Here is a 6,496-nt window from a genome sequence, read left to right as displayed (position 1 = left end):
GTGGCCGCAAAGCAAGCGTGGGAAGGGAGCGCTTGGGAAGTTTAAACAGCTGGGGAGATGAGCCGTTGGGAGTGTTGTTGGTCTGGAACCGGAGAAAAAAAGCATGTTTGAGTAAAGTGCCATCACGTCACAGCCGACTTAACGGCGACCCCAGCCAGGGGCTTTCCAGGCAAGTGAGAAGCAGAGGTGGTTGGCCATTGCCTTCCTCCGCAGAGTCTTCCTTGGTGGACCGGTCTCTCTCCCGGGTTCTGACCCTCCTTAGCTTCTGAGATCTGACAAGGGCTGGCAGGAGAATTCTCAGCTTAAGTCTGGGCCTGTCTCCATTCTGCCTAGCGAGAACTTTTCAGCTATCCCGAAGCGGACTTTTAATCCTTCACACACCCCTCCCCTTCTTTCGGGCTGTACACTTAGATTCTAAACTGAAAAATCCATTGAACATTAAAAGCGAGGGGGGTCTTTCTCCCTCGGCTTGGCTCACGGACCTTCCCATTTATATAAATAAGGTTGTGGAAGTTTTAAGAGAAGGGCTTTTGATATACCTGTGTGTGTATCTGTACTCATCTTTACTGAGAACACACATCTCTGTCCTCATATTTACTAAGCTGGTCCTCCTCTTGCAAGTCCTCACCACTAGGGGAGAGAAGACTGTAAGGATTTCCCCGCTTGATTGGTTCTGCTTCCAACTAGCGCAAGCCAGATGGCCTTTGTCCATTGCCTGGTAGGGCAAGACGATGGAGGGGAGGAGGAGACTGGATTTATACCCCGCCCTTCACTACCCGAAGGAGTCTCAGAGTGGCTTACAATCTCCTTTCCCTTCCCCTCTCCACAACAGATGCCCTGTGAGGCAGGTAGGGCTGAGAGAGCTCTCTCGAGAACTGCCCTTGAGAGAACAGCTCCAAAAGAACTTATGACTGACCCAAGGTCACCCAACAGCTGCATGTGGAGGAGTGGGGAATCAAACTTGGTTCTCCAAGATTAGAGTCTGTGCTCTTAACCACTACGCCAGCTAAATAATGGGTACTAGTTCATGAGCTTTCCTCCTGTAGAAGGAGCTTTCCACTGGAGCAAAGCACCTCTGCTCATGGAATGGAACACTATAGTTGGAACACTGTATCTGGGGCAGTGATGCTCTGTATCCTTGATGCTTGGGGGGGGGGGGCAACAGTGGGAGGGCTTCTAGTGTCCTGGCCCCATTGGTGGACCTCCTGATGGCACCTGGTATTTTTGGCCACTGTGTGACAGAGCATTGGACTGGATGGCCCATTGGTCTGATCCAACATGGCTTCTCTTATGTTCTTATGTCTGGGGCAGTGATGCTCTGTATCCTTGGTGCTTGGGGGGGACCACAGTGGGAGGGCTTCTGGAGTTCTGGCCATGCTAGTGGACCTCCTGATGGCACCTGGTATTTTTGGCCACTGTGTGACAGAGGGTATTGGACTGGATGGGCCATTGGTCTGATCCAACATGGCTTCTCTTACGTTCTTAACGGCTCCAACCCAACATCACCAGTCTGTGCGCTGATGACTTTTCTGTTTTCAAAACCAGGAGCAATCCTTCTTGCTCTTTGTGTTTTTATTCTATTGAGACATTTATACTCTGCTTTTCTCCCCAGTGGGGATCCCGTGTGGAGTGGGGATTCGAACCTGGGCCTCCCGGCCCTCAGTCCGACTCTCTAACCACTACGCTATGCTGGCTCTCGTGTTCTGTGCCATCACACCAATTGGCATCACAGGCTTCACTGCAGCCAGTTCAATACCATACAGATTTCCACTGCTCCTTCGTAACTTGCTTCCCCCCCCCTCTTCTCCAGCATCCCATAACTAGGTGGATCGCATGCTATCTTTTGGACCCGCCCGAAAAGAATTATGAAAAAGTCTTGGCTTGGATTCATGGTGAAACTGAGAAAATCGAGTTAAGGTATTAAGATCGCAAGACGTATTGTTAATTCCCCCCTCCCATGTAATGGAACTCTGAACTGTGGCTCCTGAGCCAAAGGTATTGGGCTGGACACTTCACCTAGCAGCAGTGTCTTTCCCCAGTGCAAGAGGCCTGATAGAAGACTTCTTCCACCGGAAGAGTATTCCTTGTGCAGGGAAAAGAAATGCTGCTGCCAGCCGAATGGAATAGGACTGAACTGTAGAGGGTATAAATCTGACTTTGAAGAATTGACCGGCAGCGGTATATTAAGACATGGTCTCGCTCCAGCCTAGGTTTGAATGTCCAAATAATGGGGGGCCTTTGCTGTACTGAAAGACCAGAGCAAAATTCATAACCCTTATTCCACATTCACACATTCTTCTGTTTTGGCGATGCACCGCTGTAAAATTCCTTGTGATAAGACCTCTGGCCTCAGTCTGTACCTGTCAGGTTGGAGGAACATCGAAAAGATCACCCGGTTTAGGGCCTCGCCCTGAGACAGGTCCCAGAACTTTTTTTTTTAATCTATTTTCAGAAATTCAATATAACAATTAAACCAGAGTATCAAATATGACAAAACATATAATAATGACCAAATTTAAGATTATTACATTCAGTAACTATTAAACAATGCCAAACAAAACTGCGTGTAGACAAAATCTTGTGCAACTGATATCTTGTTATTATGTGACTGGCCTTGAGCATACTTTCTCCTTATGCGTATCTAATGAAAGTCTTACCTAAAACCGTGGGAAACAGCATACCTTGATCTCAGTGATTAACTTTCAAAAATATAATAGGTCTCGATAATGTGAATTTTCAGGGATTATTTCTCTTTCTGTTAAATATTCCACTATAGGGAACCAAAAGGCTTGGAAATTGCTTTGATAGTTATGTAAATTTTGCTCCATGGGTTGGCTCATAATTTTGCTTAACATAAAGTGCTCCCAGAGCTTACAGATCCCAAAACTCCTCAACCCGCGCCTGATCCAATGTCCATTTCGAAAACCGCTGTGCTGTTTATGGGCAGCTGGTTCCTGAGGTGTTCTTGTGAGGAGGAAGAACCTGCTAATATTTTGTCATTGGGTTCTGTTCACACAACTTATCCTGCTGTGGCCCGTGCAGAAATCAGTGCAGGGTGGCTTCTTTTGGCTTGCCACGGAAATGGTGTGACATTCGTGCATCCAAAGCCAGCCCGGGCCTGAAAACAGCAGTTGCCCGGGCTTAAGACGCTGCCAGGAATGTATTTTGGAGAGCTTATTTGTTTTTATTAAAATATTTATACCTAATAAAAATTGGGGCCTTGGGCGGATAATGACGTTGATGAAGAAAGATAATTTATCAACCACCAGCCCATAAATACAATGGAGCCCACGAAATACCACTGCAACCATGCCTTCTTAGAAAACCACAACATTTTACTAATCCCTAAGAACTAGCCCTGGTTTACAAACCTCTCAGGGGGTGTCAAATATGGACTTTAATGTTTAGTTTCACCACCACCCCTGGGATGCCAGCAAGTTAGGAGCTTTCAGTGGTGCGTTCAGATAGCCATTCCATAACACCAGGGCACCACTGAAAAAGCTCACACAACGAGCTGCTTTTGCACCACAGTAAGAGGAGGGATATAAATATTTTAACTAATAAGTAAAACAATAATTAAGCGGAGGGATTGGGTGCAGTGGGCTGGCTCCAAGCACTCCTGACTTCACCGGGCAGCTTAAGTATATGCAAAGGGTGTGGAGGCAAGTTGTCTTCCGGCCGACTTCAACTGTGAGGTAAATCCGTTCACGGTATGTGGCCTTAGCACTGGTTAGGGTCGCCAGCTCTGGGCTGGGAAATACCTGGAGATTTTGGGGGTGGAGCCTGAGGAGGGTGGGGTTTGAGGAGAGGCAGGACTTCGGTGGCGTATAATGCCATAGAGTCCAGCTTCCAATGCGGCCATTTTCTCCAGGTGGATCTCTGTCGCCTGGAGGTCAGTGGTAATCCCAGGAGATCTTCAGCCACCACCTGGAGACTGGCAACCCTAGCAGTTGTAGTTAACTAACCCAGAAGTCCCCAGCATGGGACCCTCCTTTTGGTTTCTTGATGCTCACTTGATTCTTGAGACACGGTGGTGAGATAATTGTCACCGGACAAGAAGAAACACACAGGGAGTTTCAGGGCACACGATACCAGGTGGCCAAGCTATATGTGATGCTGTTCTCGTGGCTGTCTCAAGGACACTGCCGCCATTTTAACGCCATTTAGAAATCCCATGCGGGCCGGGCCACAGTTCTGGGGGCTCAGGTGCTTGTCACCCCACTGTGCCTTATCATGGAAGCCGCCCCCCATGGTTGTTTTGGCACTTGAACATGCATGCAGTGGGGGACACACAAGAGCTGCAGGCCCAATTAGGATTGTCCCTTGTGGCATTTTAAAATGACTTCAAAATGGTGGCGGCGTCCCCATGGCAGCCACAAGAGCACCATCAGGACTATTTTGGCCCTGACTAGCAAAGCGTTAGACTCCTTCCAGGCAGTCACATCACACCAATGTAGCCTCAGTTTAGCTACAGACTCAGAATTTCTTACGTCTCTAGGCTTTCTTTGGAAACCGAAACCAAACTGCATCTCTTCCCCAAAGCAAGGGGCCAATCCTGCTCTTCCCCCATCCCAGCTGCTGCCAGGGATGGCAGCCATTTTGGGAGGGGGGTGTTCACAAGTCTTTCTCAGAATTCCAGAAATTTGGCCCTGACTAGCAAAGCGTTAGACTCATTCCAGCCAGTCACATCGCAGCAATGTAGCCTCGGCTTAGCTACAGACTCAGAATTTCTCACGTCTCTAGGCTCAGCAGCCTCTCCCTGTGACTGTGCAGGGAGCACATCCTTTCTTTGGAAACCGAAACCAATCTGCATCTCTTCCCCAAAGCAAGGGGCCAATCCTGCTCTTCCCCCATCCCAGCTGCTGCCAGGGATGGCAGCCATTTTGGGAGGGGGGTGTTCACAAGTCTTTCTCAGAATTCCAGAAACTTCTGCCGGCTCATCAAGGTTGTAGAAATCTGAACTGTTGAATAACACTGTAAAACCACTTTTGGCACGAGTAACACTGTAAAACCACTCTGCTGCTTTCATTTAACAGGAAGAAGGAGAAGGAAGTGTATTGGCTCATGAAAGAAAGGGGGGACGGACCGTGGTTTCACTATGATTCCATCGATACCAGTCTTATTGATTACAGTCCTAAAGCCACGCCCGACAACTGAGCTTTCCAGCCTTCTGCCTCAAAAGGGACGCACCTGAAAGCGCAGCCGAATTATGTAATATATCTCTGACTGAATAAATTAAAAAAAAATATTTCTGTTTCCTATGGGGTGTGACTCAAATGTTGTTTGGATTTAGTCCAGCCTTGTGAACCATAACATATTAACTCTGAAATAGATTTTTATGCTTGAATATGGGGTTGTGTCGTGTTGGCACTGCAATACAGATACGGGCTGTAGATTTCCAGTTAACGTGATACATCAACCAGGTGGTTTATAATACAATGCTGAGTTACTCCAGACTGGAGTGTTCACTTACAATCTGGAAAGCTAAGATGCTTCACTTCTTGCTAACTTCTTTGGGGATGAATTTCCACCACAGTTGCATTGCAGGGGGCTGGCTGTAGGCACAGAGACGTGGTGGTAGAACTTTTCCCTCCTAGGACATAGTCCCCTGCACATCAGTAAACAAGGTCTCCAAAGTACAGCCACATTATCACTTGGAATTTTCTTTCTGTAAACAAAAAAAAGCATCCTGGTATAAAACGACCCAGTGAAATTCTCCTGTTAGGGTCTTTGTTACCCCAGCCCATAAAATGTATTTGGGGGGGGGGAACTCCCCATAAGTAGTTTCCCTGACTTTAGAAAACACTGATCAAGACAAGCATTTTTAAGCGCTCTGGAGAAATTAGAGATGTGAAGGCCTAGGAAAATATTCTTTTGGGGGGGTGGATTTCCCCCCTCTATTTTTTCCCCAAGGCCTTTTCCCAGTTTTTCCAATGGAAAAATTAGAAATCTGGGGAGTACTGGAAAAAAAACCCAAATGAAAATATTTTCTTTTTTAGAATGAGTTAAATGTTTTTCAAAGACAACGTGACCATACTGTAGACATGCTGGATTCCAGTCCAGTACCACCTTAAAGACCAACAGGATCTAAAAATTCCATAAATATGTCAAACATTGCAATTTTAAATGCTAAGCAAGTTATAAATGATGCATCTGTGTTGTGAAAGAAGTAAAAATTAGTTTAGGTTTGATAGGACAGTAAGTATTGCATATATTTCAATTTCTTCCCCCCAATTCATTTTTTTCGTAGGGTGGAAGGGGAAAAACCCCCACATTACCCCCCCGTAGCTTCAAAATTTCCGGAATTTTACATCTGTAGGAGAGCTACAGCCCCTCTTGTAGAACAACAGCAAAAAGCCCCGTAGCACCTTTAAGACTAACGAACTTTATTGTAGCATAAGCTTTCAAGAAACACAGCTCTCTTTGTCAGATGAATCTCTTCCTGACGAAGAGAGCTGTGTTTCTCGAAAGCTTATGCACGACAAAGTTGGTTAGT

At 46.6% G+C, this 6,496-nt stretch overlaps 1 long non-coding RNA gene across 1 annotated transcript; it reads left to right on the top strand.

The window, feature by feature from the left end:
• Window positions 1-1,815: 1,815 nt before the first annotated feature.
• On the top strand, window positions 1,816-5,256 carry LOC107110004. The gene is made up of 2 exons (XR_001482497.1): window positions 1,816-1,917; window positions 5,037-5,256. It is a non-coding gene; the product is annotated as an uncharacterized LOC107110004 (long non-coding RNA).
• The last annotated feature ends 1,240 nt before the right edge of the window (window positions 5,257-6,496 follow it).

Source organism: Gekko japonicus, unplaced genomic scaffold (genome assembly GCF_001447785.1).
Source record: "Gekko japonicus isolate JY-2015 unplaced genomic scaffold, Gekko_japonicus_V1.1 scaffold8607, whole genome shotgun sequence".
Classification (NCBI taxonomy): domain Eukaryota; kingdom Metazoa; phylum Chordata; class Lepidosauria; order Squamata; family Gekkonidae; genus Gekko; species Gekko japonicus.
Note: the sequence above shows the minus strand (reverse complement) of the source record. Positions and strands in the feature narration are given on the sequence as shown.